Consider the following 24111-nt stretch of genomic DNA (forward strand, 5'->3'; position numbering starts at 1 on the left):
CCAGACTTCTCTATCCTTCAGTGTATCCCAGAGTTTGCTCAAATTCATGTCCATGGAGACAATGATGCCACCCAACTATGTCATCCTCTGTCACTCCCTTCTCCTGCCCTCAATTTTTCCCAACCTCAGGGTCTTCTCCAATGAGTCGGTTCTTTGCATCGGGTGGCCAAACAGTTGGAGCTTCAGCTTCAGCATCAGTTCTTCCAATGAAATTCAGGGTTGATTTCTTTTAGGAGTGACTGTCTTTTTTCTCCTTGCAGCTCAAGGGACTCTCAAAACTCTTCTCTAGCACCACAGTTTGAAAGCATCAGTTCTTCAGCACTCAGCCTTCTTTATGGTTCAACTCTCACATCAGCACATGACTACTGGAAAAACCATAGCTTTGACCATATGAACCTTTGTCAGCAAGGTGATGTCTCTGCTTTTTAATATGTAGTCTTGGTTTGTCATAGCTTTTCTTTCAAAGAACAGAGGGTTTTTTTTTTTTTTTAATTTCATGGCTGCAGTCATTGTCCCCAGCGAGTTTGAAGGCCAAGAAAACAAAGTCTGTCACTGTTTCCATTTGTTTTTTTGTTGTTGTTGTTTTCCTGGTATGGCACAGTTTGAGTCCAGTTCTAGAGGAAACAGCGATAGTGGACGGCCTTTACACGGTAACTGAAGATGAAATGTGCTCAGTTTATTCAGTACCGCTGTGTAACCTCAAGGGGCCTGTGTCTGCGGCCACACAATTTTCCAGTTGGGGGCAGACTAATGTAACTCCATGTTTATTGCTCAAAATCAAACTGAAATCTCAAATTAGTGACAGGAAAGAGAAATAAAATATTGATTTATTTGTGTTTTTTTAAAATTAACGTTAGAATCTTTTCTAATGAGTTTTGATGGCTTTCCCATCATATAAGCCCTTCATTGCTTTGTATCTCCATCTTTTCATGCTGCTGTTTCCTTACAGAACACTAGCCATTAGAGCTGGGGGTGTGAAAGTCCTCTCTTTAGCACTCAAAGTCACCCAGCACAGGTTTCTTCTCTTGATTCAACTGCTTTCCATCCATTTTGAGCTTGCTAATATCAAAGAACCACCTGTTCTTTACAACTTCATAATTACCTTTTATTTTTCCTACTTGAAACCATACTAATTTGTCTTACCCTTGGGTTAGATTTTGGATTTAAAAGCTACATAAAATAAAGTGCCATATTAATGTGATACTTACTGTTCTTGATTTCTGTGTGACTTATATAAACTAGTGTCAAAGCTTTATTGTCAGCAGTCAGAAAAGCTACACATTTCCTACTAGGAAATATATTGCTGTGTACCTATTCAAGAATGTAGAAGTTATTTTTGGTTTCTCTCTGGTTTTCAAAATAAAACCAACTCTGATAGAATTTTTCACTATCGGGAAAGACCAAAAAAATAAAATAAGATTAGACAAACAATGATAGCTTTTAGCTTGGGATTCTGTGTTTGCAATAAACCCTAGTGCCAGGCTACTGAAGATTAAAATCTTATTTCTGAGTGGTTGAGAAATAGATAATAAATATGCACGCATGCTGAGCCTTACGTAAAACTGCAGAGAATCGACCAACAGAGGAGATGCATCGGAAGACTCAATGTAGTTTACAGTGAATTAACAACCCTTTATAATAAGCATGCAGTTCTATTAGAGCAAGGAACATGCATTCTTTCTCACTTAATTATGAAATAATGAATAAAATAATTTCTTACCTGACACTACTTCTGCCCAGATTATATGGCTGGTCAATAATCAAGGCAGAGCAAAAAGAAAAAAAAGGAGCACTCTAAGAATGTTTTGTTTAGTTTTTTGGCGTAAACAGTCTTTACTGGCAGTGTTCAGAGTGCAGAAAAGAAACAAGTCCAGAGGGACCGTGAGGGAGGCAGGCATGGCTCTCCTCCCGGGGCTAAGACCTGTCACCAGGCCAGTGGAATGGGAATGCTTGACTGTGGATACTCTGAACCCAGAGTCTTCCCCAAAACAAGATCTCAGGTAGGAGGAATCGTCCATGATTAAAGATTACAGACAAATACTTCACTGGAGAAACACAGTGAGAATCTAGCTTCAACCATTTAAGAATACACTTTATATTAACTAGAACTTGACCCAGGAAGTTTCTAATTTTAAATTTGCAATGATAAATAATGTGGCTACCTATGATCTTGACTTTCTACTTTTCCAAAAAAAACACACCAAAAACCTACTCTCTTGGTTCAAATTTCTAATAACATATGGAAGATTGTTTTAGTAAAGGATTACTAGAGGTAAAGAATCTGCCTGTCAATGTAGGAGATGCAAGAGACATGGGTTTGATCCCTGAGTTGGGAAGATCCCCTAGAATAGGAAATGGCAACCCACTCCAGTATTCTTGCCTGGAAAATTCCATGGACAGAGGAGCCTGGCAGGCTACAGTTCATGAAGTTGCAGAGTTGGACATGGCTGAGTACACACACAGACACTCACACACAGAGCCCATCAGACAATCCCTTACTTGGGAAGGAAGGATCCAGTTGTACTGAGGATTGCTTAACTCCTTATAGAACAGAGGGACATGGAGATGTAAATGTCCAGCATCTTGCTGTTAGTATGATGGGTGTAATACAAAAAAAAAAAAACTGAGCAAAATCAGGTTAGGCAGCCACTGATGCATATTACTATAAATAAAGTTGCTATTAAATTACCCCTAAAAAATTACATATAGATCTCATGGTAAGTCAGGAAGACTCCCTATGGCCTGAGTGAAGGCAGAGCCCTAGGCAGATAAACGATGGGAAAGCATTCAAAGAAAAAAACTGACCAAAATCCAGACTGATTGTCTGACAGCTTAACCAACATGTACTCCAACTCTGCCTTTCTCCATACTATTCATTAAAAGATGAGCCACACTTTGAAAATAACCCTTGAATTATGCCACAACCAAGCAAAGTCAAACAGCAGAAATGAGGAACAATAGTTGGGTGATTTTCATCAGTCTTCAAAGTAGGAAATCAATACATAATTTCTAAGAAATATAAGTAAAATTATATATATTAAGGTTAATACAAAACAAAAATTCAATCTTTGATATTCTAATATTTCATAAAAGTAATACAACACAACACAGTATTGACCATATTATAAAATAGAATCTATAAGAAAATAATCAAAACATTCTAAATAAATAAAGATATTTATTTCTATAATAAAAATATCAGTAAAAAAAATAACAGTGCAAAGATGCCTATGAAAAGGACAATTGATCACATGTCAGAAAAAAATTTTATTCAAAACCCATGTTACAAAGTATTTTTTTAATTGTAATGTAAAACACAAAAAGTTTCATAACCATGAATTCTTAAATGCTTAAAATATTACAAGTATTTCAAAAGAAGTTAGACATTCAACTTAAAGAGTTGGAAAAACTTTAAGAACTAAATGAAATGAGAAATAATAATAGCAAAGCAGAATTAAGTTAATAATTAGAACTTGGATGTAATAACTAAAAAATAAATTTCTGTTTCTAAAAATAAATTCCTTATAAAATCAATTTCTGCTTCTCTGTGGAAAAATAATACTGATATAGAAAGGGCACTAGCTTTCTTAATCAAAAAATAATTTCATAAATTTATAACTGAGAATGAGCTAGTAATCACAGAATTAGGGGTAATTCAAACATAGATATTAAGTAGTTTGATCAATTGTCTCCATATTTTTTTGAAAACCTGGGAGAAATGGACAATTTCCTAGAAACATATAACCTAATGAAAGTAACTGCTGATAGTCTAAAGTGACCAATTACTATTTAAGACATTGAGAAAGTGTCAAACAATACCCAGGTACATTCAGTTTCTCAAGTAGATGCTATTAAAACTTCAAAGAACATTTACGTATTCATCTAATTGGAATAGAAAGACTGGAGATAGAAAATGAGTCAGGGAAGCAATTGAGATAACAATTCGGAAAATTTCAGAACTGATGAAACACTTTAATTACAGTTAAAGGTGTATACAATGCAGCACACATCAAAATATCTCATGATGTTAAAAACTGAACAGTGTTTTAAAATGCATGAAAAAACAGCACAAGATCCTATAGGGCATGACGGGGCAGTAAGTCCCAACTTGGTACTTACTGGAAAGCATAATGACTTCGACCAGCACAGGAATAGCAATAAAAAGTATAGTTTTAGAATTAATGAATTAAAAACTTGGCAGGAACTAAAATTCTAAATTCAAAAGGAAAAAAGATGGTTTTAAATATTAGACAATAGATCTACTTTTAGAAAAAAACACAAAGATGACAGTAAAGATATGTAATTGGACTAAATAATGCAGCTAAAAGGCAAAATTTTGTCAAGAATTTGGTAAAGAAATTCCCATAAATAATGGAAAAAACTCTTCTATATGTAGTTTACAAAAACATATCTAAATTATAATGTTATCAAAATGTTGAAACAAAAAAGCTAGGAAAAAATCTACCGAGAAAATACTAAGCAAAAAGAAAGCTGGTATAACTCTTTCTTACTGGACAAAAATAGAGTTTAAGGGTAAACATTGCTGCATATTTCATAATGACAAATTTTAATATAGCTGAAAGATGTAATTGTAATTAAGATAATTATAATATATGAATATAATTGATGGATAATTATAATTATAGTGTGCATTTAATAACACAACTTAAAGATATAGAAGAAAATCTGACAGATTGAGAACTCTTTCAGTAACTAATAGATCAAGAAAACAAAAATCAGTAAAGGTATAAAGTGTTCAGATTTTATGGCAAGGAACCTAATCATAGTACATATATAACTGAACCCTAAAACTATGAACTCTAAAATTATGAACTTTTTTTCAGTTCAGTTCCATTCTGTTGCTCAGTCATGTCCGACTCTTTTGCGACCCCATAGACTGCAGCATGCCAGGCCTCCCTGTCCATCACCAGCTCCTGGAGCTTGCTCAAACTCATGTCCATTGAATCGGTGATACCATCCAACCATCTCATCCTTTGTCTTCCCCTTTTCCTCCCACCTTCAATCTTGCCCAGCATCAGGGTCTTTTCAAATGAGTCAGTTCTTTGCATCAGGTGGCCAAAGTACTGAAGTGTCAGCTTCAGCATCAGTCTTTCCAATGAATATTCAGGACTGATTTCCTTTAGGATGGACTGGTTGGATCTCCCTGCAGTCCAAGAGACTCTCAAGAGTCTTCTCCATCACCACAGTTCAAAAGCATCAATTCTTCTGTGCTCAGCTTTTTTTATAGTCCAACTTTCACATCCATACATGACTACTGGAAATGAATGTGCTTATCAAACATAAATGGTGTATTACATACAATTTGCTCTATTTTGGATTATTTAGTAAATTCAGTAAGTTTCAATTTATTTCAAAGAATTAGTGTCATATAGCTATTATCTTTTATCTCACTTTCCATATCCAAAATTCTTATATATTATAAAATTAAGAAATTATTCTAAATAACTCACAAATTAAAGGAGAAATAGCAATGAAAATCAGAGATATTGAAAACAAGGCATCATTAAAAATGCTACAAAGAAAAAAACATAATTTTTTAAATTTATTAGCAAAATTGCTCTCTTAAACTTTAAATGAGAAAATAATAAAGAGGTAATAAATTAAGCAACAGACATGGGGAGATATTATGGAAAGGCAAAGCCAATCTGGAGGAAAGAGGCAATTTGGCAGTTTTATCAATAACCTCAGATATGCAGATGACACCACCCTTATGGCAGAAAGTGAAGCGGAACTAAAAGCCTCTTGATGAAAGTGAGAGGAGAGTGAAAAAGTTGGCTTAAAGCTCAACACTCAGAAAACGAAGATCATGGCATCTGGTCCCATCACTTCATGACAAATAGATGGGGAAACAGTGGAAACAGTGTCAGACTTTATTTTTTGGGGCTCCAAAATCACTGCAGATGGTGATTGCAGCCATGAAATTAAAAGATGCTTACTCCTTGGAAGGAAAGTTATGACCTACCTAGATAGCATATTCAAAAGCAAAGACATTATTTTGCCAACAAAGGTTCATCTAGTCAAGACTATGTTTTTCTAGTGGTCATGTATGGATGTGAGAGTTGGACTGTGAAGAAAGTTGAGCGCTGAAGAATGGATGCTTTTGACCTGTGGTGTTGGAGAAGACTCTTGAGAGTCCCTTGGACTGCAAGGAGATCCAACCAGTCCATTCTGAAGGAGATCAGTCCTGGGATTTCTTTGGAAGGAATGATGCTAAAGCTGTAGCTCCAGTACTTTGGCCACCTCATGCGAAGAGTTGACTCATTGGAAAAGACTGATGCTGGGAGGGATTGGGGACAGGAGGAGAAGGGGACGACAGAGGATGAGATGGCTGGATGGCATCACCCACTCGATGGACATAAGTCTGAGTGAACTCCGGGAGTTGGTGGTGGACAGGGAGGCCTGAGTGCTACACTTCAGTGGTCGCAAAGAGTCGGACACGACTGAGCGCCTGAACTGAACGGAACTGACAGAAGCATCTCAAATAATATCCAATAAAAACTTATGAAAGAACATTTTCTTAAAACTGAGAACAACACTAAGTGCTTCCACCACTACTTCTGTTTCCCTGGTGACTCAGACGGTAAAGCCTCTTGGTTACAATGCAGGAGACCTCCGTTAGATCCCTGGGTCGGGAGGATGCTCTGGAGAAGGCCATGGCACCCCACCCCAGTACTCTTGCCTGGAAAATCCCATGGACGGAGGAGCCTGGTAGGCTACAGTCCATGGGTTCGCAAAGAGTCGGACACGACTGAGCGACTTCACTTTCACTTTCTATATTTCTAGTTAGTTCAGTAAGTAAAGGGAATGGGAAACTATAAAAGTAGAAAGGAAAGTGACATTATTTACCTTTTGTCTCTATAAAAAACCCTGAAGAATCTACAAATAAATTAGTAAAATTAATAAGAGAAATTAGCACAATTCCTGAATGTAATACCAAGATTCAAAAGAATGTATTTCTATGTATCAAATTACAGGAAAATATTTAAGTAAAATATTTTAGTAGCCCTTCTATTAATATTGACTGTGCTTAGTCACTCAGATGTGTCTGATTCTTTGCAAGCCCATGGACTGTAACCCACCAGGCTCTTCTGTCCATGAATTCTACAGGAAAGAATACTGGAGTGGGTTGCCACGCTGTTCTCTAGGGGATCTTCCCAATTCAGGGATTGAACGCAGGTCTCCAACACTGCAAGCAGATTCTTTACTGTCTGAGCCACTAGGGAAGCCATTTACCTGGAAATAAATCTTCAACAGAAGAGGAGTTGCAATGGTTAATCAACATTGGAAAGTATGTTCACATCCAGTAATACTCAGAAGAGTACAAATCAACAACATAATGGATTTCTATTCCACAATGTCCAGATTGGCAAAACGTTTAAGCTGTTAAATATATCAAATGTTTGTGAAACTATGGAACCCTAGAGCTCACAGACATTGCTAATTGGGGTGTCAATGGTACAAGCGAAGTGGGAAATATTTGGCATAACATGTAAATATGAACTTATGCTTATGTTACTACTTAGCAGTAAACTAGAGAGAGATGATCTAACTTAGATACCAAGAGGGAATAGAATAATGTTCATAGCTGCACTGTCTATAAGAACTAAATGTGGGACATCCTACATGGCCTATCTAATGAATATAAGACTGCAAAGAATCCATTCGATCGAATTCTATCATCAATGAAAATAAAATTAGCTGAAGAATTACATTGACTACCTGTAAAATGACCTAATCTCAAACATGAAATGCTGAGTGAAAAGGCAAAAATCCATGGGTGCAGTTGCATTCCTATGTAGCTCAAAATCAAAACTAAACAACATATCTTTTAATCTCTCTCACACACTCACACATACACAAACACTTAGCTATGAAAACTGTAGAGACAGTAAGGGGATAACCAACACAAGAATCAGAACTGCAGTTACTTCTGGGGAGAACTATCAGCTGGCATTTGCAAGTGGCAAATAGGAGGCGTAAGTTTCTAATTTTATTACTTTATGTTTTTTAATTTTTTTTTTTTTTACTTTACAATACTTTATTGGTTTTGCCATACATTGACATGAATCTGCCACGGGTGTACATGAGTTCCCAATCCTGAACCCCCCTCCCACCACCCTCCCCATATCATCTCATTTTATTACTCTTCAATCATTCAAACCATTCCTCAGCATTTTGGAATCTGTTTTGTTTCTCTCACAGATTTTGTAAAAAAAAAAAAAAAATGGAAAGAATATTTAGGAAGAATGAAGTTTATTATAAAATAATTTATATAAAAATAAAACAACTCTGTGATAATTTAAGTGAGTAAATGTGCGATTTTGTGAACCCCATTTGAGTGGTAAAAGAAATCTAGTTTTGAGCTGAGAGAAATAATTCAAATGGAAAATATTAATATTTGAAGACATAAATTGATATTAACATGTTTGTACATATATGTATATAAATGCTTATTGAATAGTTTAAAAGTAATAACTACTCACAATAAAATATTTATCAAATGCCTTCCCTGTAAAGTGCAATGGAGCTTCATTTACATGCAGCCTCTTAGTTAATGTAAAATCTCCATAAAGTCAGTAGTATTTTGTTGCTACTGTTATAGGTTATACTATGCATATATTCCTATTTTTAGGAGCTTTAATAAACCTTTAAGAATAAGTAGCACTTTTTTAGTATTGCTTACTCTTTTTTAATTAATGTATGTTTTAGAGCTTTATTGAGAGAAAAATTACATAGCATATAATTCACCCATTTTCTATGTAGAATTCAATGATTTTAGTAAAATTATAAAGTGTGCAAACATTACCACAATAGTTTTAGAATATTTCAAAACGCCCTTGAGTCTATTTTCAATTACTTGCTATCAATCTAAGCCCAAGGCAATCATTGATCAGTTGTCTGTCTCTAGAAATTTGCATTTTCTGTATACTTCATATAAAGTGAATCATATAATCCATTCCCATCTATTTATTTGTTTGGTTTATATCACTTTCATTTATCATAATAGTTGTGAGGTTAATCCACATTTATCAATTGTTCTGTTTGTGTGTGTGTGTGTGGCTGAAGAGCATGCCATTTTATGAACACACCATACACTGATTTGTGTTTAACTTTTTAAAAAACTGCCACACTGCTTCCAAAGCAGCTGTAACATTCTTTATTTCTGCCTGGAATATGTTGAAGTTTTCATTTTTCCTCCTCCTCAGGAACAGGAGGCTTTTTTGTGTGTGTGTGTGTGTGTCTTTAAATTATGGTCTTTTTCGTGGATAGACATGAAGTGGTATCTCATTTAATTTGCATTTCCCTGCAAACACATTTGAACACATTTTCATGCATTAATAGCCATCACTGTATCTTCTCTAGTGAAATATCCATTCACACCTTTTCCCCATTTTAACTGAATTATTGTCTTTCTTTTCATTGTTAAGTGCATTATATAGTCTGGATACAAGTTATTTATTAGAGAAATGCCTTGTAAATGTTTTCTTTCTGTGTGTGACTTGTCTTTTCATTTTCTCAACAGGGTCTTTTGAAGTGCAAAGGTTTTAAATCTTCCTGAAATCCAATTTGCCTTTTGTTTTTGTTTTCTGGATCATGCTTTTGGCGTTACGTCTAGTTCTTGACCAATGCACAGTCTTGAAATGTTTCTCGTAGAGATCTTTGCTCTTCTACTTACTTTCCCAGTGGACACTGTTATTATCCTCGTTTACCAGAGAGGCTTAAAGATGTAGTGTGACAGTCCCCAGTCACACGGTGATGGAGCCAGGATTCGAAACTCGCCTACTGGCACAAGCTTCTAAACTGTTCAGAGCTGTGCAGTGCTGCTTAGTGCTTATTTCAGATCTGCTCTAAACATGCTTATGACGTCTGTGAGGCTCAGAAACAGCAGTGATCATGAACATCGTGAAGATATGCAGTTTAGAGGTGGGCCGCAAGAGCAACCGCAGTCTTCACGAGTTTGGAAAGAGACCTAGTTTAAAATTTTAAAATTAAATAACCCTGAGCCTGCATTGAAGATCTACCGCCGCCTTTATGCAAAATGAACCCTCCTTCTCTAACCGTCAGTTCACTCTTTCCTATGCTGCCTCACCTGTACATCTGTAGACGCTTGCCTCCCTCCCTCAACAGCCTCTTTACCCATTTCAGAGCCTGAAATGCTGCTCACAATTGTACATCTCTCTGTTCTTCCCCTGATCTCACCTGGACCATTTCATTCATTAATATTCTGTGATGTGAAGTGCAGTTTATAGACATAGTTGGGTGGACCAGGTTTAATGTCCAGTAGCTATATTCTACTGGCGGAGGCAGATGTTCTAAAAAAAAGGTCCCTGTCCCTCTAATGAGCTTTGTATCATCAGTTGTCACTTTAATGCCTTCACAAGGTTACTACTCTCTGAATTTAATCTGTGACCTATAATAGAGACACAATATGTAGAACGGAGCAATCGATTATACCTGTGAAGATCCCAGAAACCTTTACAGAGGTGATATTTGAGCTGTAACAAGTATTTGCAGCCTCTTTATTGCTTTTAAGGCCCATTTTCTTATAAAGACCTTGGAAAATGTTTAAAGTTTATTGCTAAGCAGATGCTGTGAAGCTTCACCATGGTCTGTCTTCCTGATTTACAGGTGTCTAATGAGATTAAAAGCTTGATGGATCACTGTGCTTTAATGATAAATAATAATAAAGTCCAGGGATGTGACAAGCCCTGTGTTATACTTCACTCATGGAGACACCTTTGTTTTATTCTTCCTTTCCCTCCCACTCAACGTAAAGGCCAAATCAGTAAAAGGTCAAGCTGACTGGTATGGATTATTATAATATTGTTCTCAACCTGTCCAGAGATCAATAGTGAATGTCATCATCCATTTTCCAGACATAGACACTAACTTCATTATCCTAATACATTAAAGAAAGCAGAGCCTGAAGCTACATTTCCACAACTTTCAAACTTAAAAATCTGGGTGTTAAATGTTTTACAGTTAAAGGTTTTACAGTTAAATGTTTTTCATCACAGCTGCTTTAGCATCGATCTGAATCAAGCCCTCCCAATTTACTTTGATAAGTTTGTGAATTTCAGATTTATGTCTTTAAGACAACTATACTCCAATAAAAATCTTTTTAAAAAATGAAAGGCCTAATGATTATGCTTTCACCATAAACTTCAGTGGATGAGGAATGTCTGTTCCATGCGCCTTCTCTAAGGGTCTTAGCTGTAGATACAGGTGCTGACTACCATGAAAGTGAAGTCGCTCAGTCGTGTCCGACTCTTTGCGACCCCGTGGACTGTAGCCCACCAGGCTCTTCCATTCATGGGGTTCTCCAGGCAATACTGGAGTGGGTTGCCATTTCCTTCTCCAGGGGATCTTCGTGACCCAGGGATTGAACCCAGGTCTCCTGCATTGCAGGCAGATGCTTTAACCTCTGAGCCACCAGGGAAGCATAATCACCATGACAAGCAGCACGTGAAAACAGTCCCTTCTCTGCTCACATATCCTACAATCCCCTAGTACTTCTGGCTAGATGAGCGATTTTAGTAAGAATGAAAATCTTACCTGAAAAGTAGTCTTAACATAAAAGAATAAAATTGACTCCCACCTAAAAACAATCTTTCAATATATGAATTATCTTTATAGTCAAACTTCAGGGAATAAGGTTATACAAAGTACAACCTATACCACATTTCTTATTTCCATAATGCACCTTATATGTCTTAATGACTTGATCTCTAAAATATTTAACCCATGTCTATCTGAAGTTAGATCTGAAATTTACTAGTTATAGTCAGCATCCATGATTCAAACATCTAAAATTTGACTACCTTTTCTGTAATATTGGGACTAACACTATCTGCTTTGTAAGCTTTATGAGAAGAATAAATGTAAATCTACTCATTTCTATTGGGCTTCCCTGGTGGCTCACAGTAAAGAATCCACCTGCCAGTGCAAGAGAAGTAGGTTCAGTCCCGGAGTCAGGAAGATACTCTGGAGAGGAAAATGGCAACCCACTGCCTGGGAAATCCCATGGACAGAGGAGCCTGGTGGGTTACAGTCCATGGCGTTGCAAAGAGTTGGACATGACTTAGAGACTAAACAACCACAACAAACAACTCTTCTCAATGACTGGATACACAGATATTTTCTCGATAAAGTTTGACTTTGTTTGCTTGGATTGCAGAACATAAATTTCAAGGGTCTGTTGGGACCAGTACAAGCATCAGTATTGATAACATCTCATTCACAATGAAGTAAAAATATTACACGATGTATAAATTAATGTCATTTTATAAGTTTTCTATATTCAGATTTTTACATATTTGGAGATTATGATTATAAAAATGCCAATACACAATATACTACAATACACTTTAAAATGTTTTCAGCTTTACAACAAAATTTCTATCTTTAATAATTTACTACCAAATCAAAAGGAGATTAAAAATATAGACAAAGGGTTATATATAATGGTTCAAATATTACATTGGATAATATTCTAAAAATAAAAGAATAAAATTGACTCCCACCTAAAAGCAATCTTCCAATATATGAATTATAGTCAACATTAAGGGAGTAAGGTTGCACAAATTACAATCTATACCACATTTCTTATTTCCATAATGCACCTTATGTTTCTTAATGACTATGATCTCTTGGTACCAGGTTCAATGACTGATTCTTTTATATATATCATATAAAACTAGCATATAGCCTTGTACATTTCTAATGAATGAATAAATTGACAAGCAAATAAACTTATAAAGGTGTGAATGAATCATAGCAATGTTACATACACCAAAGGAATGCAATATCTTATTCTGTAGAATAACATCTTTATCTCAGTTCTTTCTGATATTTCAATATAGGAATGCAGCTTAGGAGATAAACTACCAATTATCAGATTATTGAGATTTAAAACAAAATGCAAATATTTTTCTAGAAATTCTGGCATCTCCAGTGATTGTTGTTAGAGAACACATTTGAAGATGAAGATAGGAAAATTGGAACATATTTTAAATACCAACACCAGCATGATGAAGCAACACATTTTTTCCTATAAGCTGTTGAGATACATTTTGTTTGCAGAAAAGGTCATGTTGGGGGAATATGAAAGGCTGTCCCCCCATACAAGGGAATTAGCCTTTTGCATTGTCCTAAGAGGCAGGACTGTTATATGCAGGTTACAATTTACATATAGGGAGATGTGCTTTGAGTGAATTTAAGAACTTCCTATAGACATAGCTACCTCATGAGAAAATACCATGGTCCCAGTACTCCGGGTGTTAAATGTAGACAAGATACTCATGATGGATGAAATCCAAGCTTAACAAGTATAGCTTTAGGATTATTTCCCACCCAATAGTGGGTTCAATCCCTGGGCAGGGAAGATCCCCTGGAGAAGGAAATGGCAACCCACTCCAGTATTTTTGCCTGGGAGGTCCCATGGACAGAGGAGCCTGTTGGACTATAGTCCATGGGGTCACAAAGGGTCAGACATGACTGAGAGACTAACACTTTCACATGATTCATGATAAGGGTTTTTTTTGTTTTGTTTTTTGTTTTTTCTTATTTTAATTCCAGTGCTGAGTCCAAGGAATTGAGCATTAATGAAGTACGTTTATCAAGGAAAAAGTTGGTAAGGAAAGGGGACGAGGAGACCTCACTCTGCAGCTGAAGTCTAAAGCCGCGTGCTTCTCCCAGTGCTGGCTGGTGGACTCTCCTGTGTGTATGTGAGAGTGGGTATGTGTGTGGGAGCGGTCTATGTGGGTATGAGTGTGCTGTGAGTTTCATGTCTTCTTGTTTTACACTTGAAAGGAGGGGTATAATGGGAGAAAAATTCTTGTGTTTTTTCTGAATTGTGTAAAGAGTGCAACTCTGAGACTTTCACTCAGAAAAACCTGATGAAATGAGGTAGCATGTATTATTCCAGCAGGTAGCCTTTATGTTCCATATTCTAGAAGTGGTTACCGTTCCTCCGTCTCCCCAGTAAATGGTGACCATTAGAAAGATATCAGAGGAAACAGTGTCAACCACAGTTTTGCCAACGATCATTCTGATCCTCTTTAGACAGCTGTGTCTAAAGAGGAGTCTGGCAGGCTACCATGGGGTTGCAAAAGAGTTGGACATGATTTAGAGACTAAACAACAACAACAACAACATGGATTTGTCAGTTTCTGCTATGTGAATACTGTAAGAAGCTAAGTAATTAAAGGCAGTATTTGTGATTTAAAAAAAAAAAAAAAACACTCTATTCCAGCAGTACATCTTGGAGAGATATCAGATCAGCCTTGTCTAGGCATTTGTAGTAACCAGCTAAGATGCTATCTGAGAGCCAAAGACCATTTCAGATAGATTTTTAAAAATTTTTCTGCAGTTGTAAGTGACACACATAAATAAGTAAAAACACAAATCCAATATTCAGTTAGCAATTATACTGTAGACAGAAAGCTAAGTTAGTGTACAATACTTCCTCTCCTGCAATAGGCAATATAGATGCTCATTTACTGTTGAACAAAATTAAGTGCCAATTCAATTTTCTCCAATGAGATAGATATTCTATAAAATGTCCATTAGAGCATTTCAGTATTTTAATCAGTTGAGCGCAGAGCAGTTACAAAGATACTATTTGAGAATGATTTTTTTTTTCAATTTAACAATGTAAAGCATTGATTGGTTTTAATAGATTTTTGTGTTTAAAAAAACTATTAATGTTGATGTTTGACAAGAACAACAAAAGTCTGTAAAGCAATTATTCTTCAATTAAAAAATAAATTAATCTAAAAAAATGAAAAAATAAAAAAACTAAAAAAGCTGTGCCTAAATGACAAAGTCTGATCATGTCTCTCCAGCTGGTCAAGGTCATTAGTGTGGACACTCACCCCCTCCATATATGGTTTGGATTTTAAAACCTAAGTTTGTACATTATACTTGGGAAGACAATCTGAGAAATAAACTGGATACTGGAAAAAGATAAATTATGAGATAAGATTAAGAAAAAACCAGAAACGACTAAGGTAAATTCTACTGTGTGTTAAGTGTAAATGCCATCAAGTTATTAGGGAACTATTTTGGTGGTGTTTTTTCATTTATGTGGATTCCTCCTTCCATCCTTACTACTGATAAAAGAATAAAATGAGGAGTATTTAAAAACATCTCATATATTCGTTACTTGTTATATTTGTATGTATATTCTTATATATGCAAATATATGAGATGCTTTCAAATGCTCCTTATTTATTTGTAGGGCATAAATAGAGGCACAAACATGGAGAACAAATTTTGGACACAGTGGAAGGAGGGGAGGGTGGGACACGTTGAGAGAGAAGCACTGACGTATATACACCACCACGCGTGAAATGGAGAGCCAGCGGAGAGCCGCTCTATAACTCGGGGAGCTCAACTCAGTGCTCTGCGACGGCCTAGATGGGTGGGATGAGACGGTGGTTGGGAGGGAGGTTCAAGTGGGAGGGGACATATGTATACCTATGGCTTATTCACATTGTTGTATAGCAGAAGCCAAAAGAGTATTTTGGATCAATTACACTACAATTAAAAAGAAATTAAAATCTTTTATTAATGAAGCATTGTAATTTTGTGAAATAAAATATTTAGGATATGATGCATTCATAACTATCCTTCTAGGAAGAAAATATCTTTCCAACATTTTGCAGGCAATTTAACTATATCTTTATTGGTATTTTTAAAAATTAGATAAAATTAAAATTATGGCATTAATTATGCTAAGCCATTAATGCAAAGGTATCATTTTGCAATCAACTAAACAAGGAAAATTTAATGTGTAAAAGCTTTGCTCCACTAATGGATAAAAAGAAACATATTCCTTATTAAACAGTCAGTTTTAACTCCAATCCCAAAGAAGGGCAATGCCAAAGAATGTTCAAACTACTGCACAGCTGTTCTTATGTTGCATTCTCATAAGATTATGCTCAAAATCCTTCAAACTAGGCTTCAAGAGTACAAGAACGAAGAACGTCCATATGTACATGTTGGTTTAGAAAAGGCAGAAGAACCAGAGATCAAATTGCCAACATTCCTCGGATCATAGCAAGGGAATTCCACAAAAATGTCTACTTCTGCTTCATTGACTGTGTTAAAACCTTTGACTGTGTGGATCACAACAAACTATGGAAAATTCTTAAGGGGATTATAATACCAGACCACCTTACCTGTCTCCTGAGAAACCTGTATGCAGGTCAAGAAGCAACAGTTAGAACATTACATAGAACAATGTACTGGTTCAAAACTGAGAAAGGAATACAACAAAGCTGTATATTGTCACCCTACTTACTTAACTCACATGCAGAGTACGTCATGCCAAATACTGGGCTGGATGAATCACAACCTGGAATCAAGATTGCTGGGGAAAATATCAACAGCCTCAGACAGATGATACCACTCAAATGGCAGAGAGTGAAGATGAACTACATAGCATCTTGATGAGGATGAAAAGAGAGAGAGAAAAAGTTGGCTTAAAACTTAGCGTTCAGAAAACTAAGATCATGGCATCCGGTCCAATCACTTCATGACAAATAGATGGGGAAACAATGGAAACTGTGAGAGACTTTATTTTTTTGGTCTCCAAAATCATTGCAGATGGTGACTGCAACCATGAAATTAAAAGACACTTACTCCTCGGAAGAAAAGCTATGACCAATCTAGACAGAATATTAAAACACAAAGACATTACTTTGCTAATAAAGGTCCATCTAGTCAAAACTATGTTGTTTCCAGTGGTCATGTATGGATGTGAGAGTTGGGCTACAAAGAAAGCTCAGCATCAAAGAATTGATGCTTTTGAACTGTGGTGTTGGAGAAGACTCTTGAGAGTCCCTTGGACTGCAGGAGATCCAACCAGTCCATCCTAAAGGAGATCAGTCCTGGGTGTTCATTGGTAGGACTGATGTTGAAGCTGAAACTCCAATACTTTGGCCACCTGATGCGAAGAGCTAACTCATTGGAAAAGACCCTGATGCTGGAAAGATTGAAGGTAGAAGGAGAAAGGGATGACAGAGGATGAGATGGTTGGATGGCATCACTGACTTAATGGACATGGCTTTGGGTGGACTCTGGGAGTTGGTGATGGACAAGGAGACCTGGCGTGCTGTGGTTCATGGGGTTGCAAAGAGTTGGATCCGACTGAGCAACTGAACTGAACTGAACTGAAACACTATGGGTGTATACTTCAGGTTCTACTTTGCCCTTTGTTTCTTTTAATTCATGAAGTGATTTTTCAATTCTTTGATAATTTTAATATCTCTCCATTTTCCCTTTAATATTTAGTCATGACAGTTCTTTATACCAAAAGAACTGTCATATAGTTGTTTCATGGGTGTGCTCTTGTTGTTGTTGCTGTTCAGTAGTGTCTGACACTTTTGAGACCCTATGGACTCTATCTAGCCCACCAGGCTCCTCTGTCCATGGAATTTCCCAGGCAACCATGCTGGAGAGCATTGCCATTTCCTTCTCCATGGGGTCTTCCCCACCCAGGGATCGAACCTGCATTTCCTGCATAAGCAGGCAGATTCTTTACCTTGGAACTCCCTGGGATGTCCCAGGTATGCTCTTAGGCACAGGTATTCACTGTGGAAAGAAGTTTGGAGTACAAAGCATGTCTGTCAGGCTGTTGCTGTAACCTGAGCAAGGTGGGACTTCCGCCATCTGCACACACGTGCACTTTCTGTCACTTACCCAGTGTGTTCATCTTTCTTCCTGCTTGGCTTGCTTGCTAAAAGCAATCAATGGACACAAGCAAACATGCGTAGACATCACAGAACATATCTCTTCCCTTCAAATTCACTTTGTGTGAGTTGGAATGATGTGCAGATGTTGCGGAATCATGGCGGCAACTTGTAAATGATGCATGAAAAGGAAACAAAATATCCCAGCACAGTGTGCGCAGGGCAGTCAAAGCTTTACGGTGTGTGTGTGTGTGTGTGTGTGTGTGTGTGTGAGTATGCACAAAGCCAAGTACAAACAAAGCTGTGGTGTGTTTGTCTGTGTATGCACAAAACCGAAAACAAGCAAAGCTGTGGGGTGTGTGTGTGTGTGTGTGTGTATGCATGAAACTGAGTACAAGCATGGCCTCCCATAAGTTCCCCTTAAGTTAAGAAAATCCTCAGCTATATCTTAAAAAGACGTACTCAAGATCCTTACTTCCTCATTGGCAGTACTTCAGAAGCCAAATGAAATCCTAAAACATGGACAGTAACCATGCAGCTGAAATGAGTCATAAAATACGTGAAGTGTTTCTCCACATTTTAAAGGACACTTTCTAATCAGGAAGGAAGGATTAGTGAAAGTGTCTCAATTTTATGATCATCTTGCACTTAAAAATTTCCTTGCAAACTAGTCCTGACATATTTCATGATTAAGGTCGTGCTGTGCAACCTGTTACTCTGAGATGTAGGCTAAGGCTCCTGTTTATAATAACAGGTTCACAGTTCACTTTCGGTAAGGAAAGACATTCTCACGTTTCTTGAAAATATGGAAATTAAAAGAGTAGACTCCATACAGCAATATTACAGGGAAAGAGTCTCAAGATGACTGTCTGATTTTGCATTTTTAAGAAGAAGCCATTGTTTTTTGTTATATGATAGAACTAGAAGCTTAAATTGACAAAATTACTAAACAGATGTAAATTTTGAAATATATTACATGTGAATTTTTTCAATGTCTATAATAAAAAGCAGTATTTTATAAATGAAATTATTTAAAAATTTCCAAGCTGGTTAGTCTCTGTCTCTTACAGAAGAAATAATTATGATTTCTTTCTTTTGAGCAAACTTTTCTCTGAACAGTGATGGACTGTTCCCTTGGATTCTGCTTTTGTCCTGGAATCGAGGTATCCTCAGGTTAAACACATTTTCCTTCTTTATGGCTATTCAGAGTTTAATTGAACACCAGACTGTGTCATGCAGGCCACTTTACACACCATACCCAACAGGCATTTTGCCTTATTTTCAATCTATTGGTTCTCTATCTACATAATGAGTGCCATAATCAGGAAACACTGTTGTGAATTTTATACCTATGATATTGAGGAAGATCATGGAACAGATGACTTATCAACCAAGATTAATCAAGAATATGGTTTTGTACTTCATATTTAAATGTACTGGTGAAATGGAAAAAAAATGTGATAGTTTTACCATTGTGGAGAAGAGAAAGGCAGAAAACTATTTTCATTATCTCTTTCTTAAAAAAAAAAATCAGAGAATGAGATAGAATAAGCATTTTAATTTGTTGAGATATTTCTGTGTTATTATTGGGTTTTCAGAGCCCTGTAGCAGCAGATTATTAATAGACACTGGACTCATAAAACCATGATGTGAAGGAATAAGTGAGGATTTAATTAAATGGGAAGTCAAAACTCAGCTAGAGTTCTCCCGGAGGGTCAGTGGTAAAGAATCCACCTGCCAATGCAGGAGACACAGGAGACCCAGATTCAATCCCTGGGTCAGGAAGATCACCAGGAGGAGGAAACGGCAACCCACTCCAAAATTCTTGTCTGGAAAATCCCGTGGACAGAGGAGCCTGGCAAGCCACAGTCCATGGGGCCACAAAGAGTCAGGCAAGACTTGGTGCCTGAGCGCACATCCACGCAAAACTCAGCTACACTGTGTTATCCTTCAAAAGTGCTAGAGAAATGTTTTGAATGTTTTTCTATGTATTACTTTTCATTTATCATAGACAATCTTTTATAGCTTAAAAATCTTGAGAATTAAAAAAAAAAAAACTTTGAATTCTATATCTTTTCTTGAAATTATTTCAAGAAAAACCTGTTATGTTGTGAAAAGTAGTTTTCCAGTCACCCAAAAACTCATCAGACATCATGACTACTGATAGGAAGCCATTAGGTAAATTTAGCTTTCTTACAAATAAGCTTCTAATAATCATGTTTAGCTTCTGACAACTTCACATATTTTTACATTATTCGTAATATACTCATATCTGGAAACAGACTTGGTTTAGAATTACAGCAGATGGAAAGCCAGATTTCTCCTGGGACTCTGCACCATCCTTAAAGACATGTCATGCACCCACCCTTCTCTGTCATTTCGATCTCAAAAACCCAACTAAAGAATATCTACTTAAATATATTGCTTATTAAATATACACATTATTAGTTTGGTATATAGGTTCTCCTGAGAAATTTGTTCCCTTTTAGTTATAGAATTTTTGATAGAAACTTACTTGCCTGTGTCAGAAACACAGTCTCAGAACCTCATGTTATTTCTTTAGGGGATAAAAATTTTCCACAGAAACATTTTACATACTTAGAAAGCTTCTCTCCAGTGAGATATTAAGTGTTTCTCTCTTGTTCCCATCTCCTCCTCCTGGATTTAATGTATTTCCAGGTCAATTCCCATATAGTTCCAATTATTTCTACTCCACTTCCTTAGGAAATTTAGCCAATGCAACTCTCTCAGCCTACACTTTCTGGAATATAGCTTAGATTTTACCCTCATGTAAATGGTATATTTCATGGTTAACATATCAGACATGTATTGATCCACTAAAATGACACTGATCATTCCCAAATATTATTCTTAGGACAGTTTTCAGAAACCAAAACCAACATTTGGTATAAATCTGTGTTTCAACTAGCTTCTCTTTAAAAAATATTGTTTCAATTTTCCAAATTAAAAATATTGCTGTCCTTAGTGACAACTTTGACAAATGACTTAATCAAACTTTTATAAATCAGAAAAAGAATGCAATGCAAAATTGGAAGATTTTTTTTTAAAAAAATCAGTTTCAGAAAGATCATTTGGATATCATTAGAAATGTGAGTTTATAGTTCTGAGAGGATTTTTGACACTGTTTTAAAATTCTTACTTATCTATTTTCTTACCTGTGTTTTGTCTTCCTACAATATGTAGTTAATAACAGTATGTCAATATGTCTACTTAATAGCGGAATGAAAGATGAATGAATAATGCTAAAATGTGTTCTATTCTTAGAACAGATTTCATTATAATAGGAAATTTGGGGAGAAACAGCAAAGAATGTACTCAGAGAATGCAAAAAAAAAAATACTTTTGAGGATAAATTATGAGTAAGGCAGTCTTCCTCCTTGTCTTATGCAAAATCTAAACTGTATATTTACCCTTATTCTAAGGGATTTTAGGATCTACAGAACTTGGATAACACCAAAGGCAAATTTGGCATGTGGTATGCAAAACCACTGGACTCTGGGAAAAGCTTCTTCTACAGAAATAGGCAAAGCTCTGCACAGAGTCTATATTGGTACTACCTGAATATGACCAAACAACATTGCTCTTGGAAGGCTAAGGAGTTCCAGGTCAACTGAGCTGGACATTGTACCAACAGAAAAAAAGTGTGTTAGTTGCTCAGCCGTGTCCAACTCTTTGCAACCCCATGGACCATAGTCCACAGGGCCCCTCCATCCATGGGATTCTCCAGGCAAGAATGCTGGAGTGGGTTGCCATTTTCTTCTCCAGGGGATCTTCCCAACCGGGGACTGAACCTGGGTCTCCCACACTACAGGCAGGCTCTTTACTAACTGAGCCACCAGGGAAACCCAACAGAAGAAAAGAGGAGAATGAGTGACACTTTTTTGGCTGTGTTGTCATCCTGCCCGTTTCACTCTTTCAAGCTAGAAGAGTCTCACTCTGCCTTTCCCTGCTTTTGAGACTTCCACTCTTGGGTTAGTTAGTTACTCCTGTAAACAAATGTGAGCCCCAGTGAGTCATCTGGGAAAAACATCATATGCCAGAGGATCCAATAGCAACAAGAGAGAAAAAGATTGGAATAAACTCAAGAACTGGCAAAACATGGCAGCTAGAGGAAATTGCATAAGTTAGGGTTCTCCAGAGAAGCAAAAACTATAGCTGGAGACCCAAAGGAGAGCCTGTTTTGGTTCTAGTTTAAAGGCCATTAGCCTGACAGAGGAGAAGGCAATGGCACCCCACTCCAGTACTCTTGCCTGGAAAACCCTACTGATGGAGGAGCCTGGTAGGCTGGAGTCCATGGGGTCGCTAAGAGTTGAATACGACTGAGCAACTTCACTTTCACTTTTCACTCTCATGCATTGGAGAAGGAAATGGCAACCCACTCCAGGCTTCTTGCCTGGAGAATCCCAGGAATGGGGGAGCCTGGTGGGCTGCTGTCTATGGGGTTGCACAGAGTCGGACACGACTGAAGTGACTTAGCAGCAGCAGCAGCAGCCTGACAGAATCCCCTCTTTCTTGGGGGATATCTTTTGTGGAGCCAAGGTTTCAAGTTATTGTATGAGACCACACATTATAAAGAACAATCTGCCTTACTAGAAGTCCACCAATTAAAATGTTAACCTCATCCAAAATATCATAACAGAAACATTCAGAATAATGTTTGACAACATATCTGGGCACCATGGTTCAGCCAAGTGTTGATACATAAAGTAAATAAAAATAGAAACAATGCATTCAGCAGATGAAAAAAGAGGTTTAGGAGAATCATTAAAAAGACATGATGTAGATAAAAAAACATATGATTTATCAGATATAAATTCAACTGAAGAAATAAAGATAGGGATCATCATTATTCATACCTGTGTAACCTCAAGAATCACATGAAATTGGTGTTTCATTGAACAAAGAGAAAATATAAAGTGATGAAAATTATAAGATTCTTAGAAGATGTAAAAGACTGTGAGTAGTTGAAGTTCCAGGAAAAAAGAATATATATGTGGAAGATAAGATTTATACAAAGAACAGAGGAAAATGCCCATGAGTTGAATAAATAGCTACACCTATTTACTCAATAGCTTCTTGAGGATCCACTTGATTCTAAAGCGAAATGATGAGACAATCATAAATGCAGACTCAACTTGGTTAAACAACATGCCAATTTTCCAGATAAAAGTTCACGTTTTCTATGAAGGATGCAACATCAGACTCTGCATGAGGAATCCATCCACTGAAGGAGGAGTGTCAGAAAAGCGAAGTGAATGCAGAGTCTTCCACATAAGAACTTATGGATAGCATTAAATACAGAATTGCTTACAGAACTAGGATTAAACAGGAAGGAAATGGGAGATGATAGCATGTAGAAAACCATATGACCTGAAAATATAGCACACAAATGTAAAAATAGAATGTGAAGATAGAATATATAAACTAACCCACTTCAGCTATCAAGATTAGTGAGATAGTATTGGTATGGTTTCTGAGAGATTTGTATGTGTGATGATGAGATATTCCAGTTCTGTCATCTCCTAGGACCCTGAAAACTAGGATTCTCAGTGTAAGTGAGAACAGACACAGCTGTGATAGTAAAGATATGGAATAGAAGCTGTGCTGTCCTGAGAATTAGAAGAGCAAGCATAAACTGACAAGGTATGGGGCAGCTATCGGTAAATACATCTTTGTATTATATATATACATTATAATTTATGCTATATACATAACATTATACATTATTTACATATGTGTTTATTACACATTATATGTTATACATTATATGTAATATACATATCATATATGTTATATACATTTTACATATATATATAAATTAAAATATGTGATGATCGGACTCTAGCATATTGCTGATGATCCCCACCTCCTGGAGATACTCTCCCGCTTGAGCTTCCAGATAAGCATGCAGCCCAGAGGCCCCTCAACTCTACTTTGTAAGATCCTAAATAGAAGATCCAGATTAGCTTTGCCCTGAAGCTCAGTCCAATGAAGACCCTAGAATTCATGAGAGTCCAAAGACAAAAACATGTCCTGCTCATAGACTTTAGATTTGAATATGAAATGCCATTTTCTATTTAAGAAACCAGAACTTCTTGAAGAAACAGACGAACTTAAACTTTGAGAAGAAAATGTGCAAGAAGAACATGAGACAAAGAAATGATCAAAGATTGCTAGATTTATGTCAACAGGAGTAAGAAGCCAGCTTGAAAGAGCCCTTACTGACAAAGATATGGAAATGTCATAAATATAATAATAACAATACATATAAAGAAAAGGTTTTGGCTTTCCTAATGTGTAAAGGATTTTATCAGATTAAATATATTTAAGCTATAAGTTATATCAAATAAGATTAACTAGCTGCCTCTGAAGA

At 36.6% G+C, this 24111-nt stretch overlaps 1 pseudogene; it reads left to right on the forward strand.

Annotated features, from left to right (window-relative positions):
• The first annotated feature begins 592 nt into the window (after positions 1 to 592).
• Positions 593 to 24111, forward strand: part of LOC120862684 — a 58624-nt pseudogene continuing 35105 nt past the window's right edge.

Source organism: Oryx dammah, unplaced genomic scaffold, assembly GCF_014754425.2.
Source record: "Oryx dammah isolate SB20612 unplaced genomic scaffold, SCBI_Odam_1.1 HiC_scaffold_4, whole genome shotgun sequence".
Taxonomy (NCBI): Eukaryota; Metazoa; Chordata; class Mammalia; order Artiodactyla; family Bovidae; genus Oryx; species Oryx dammah.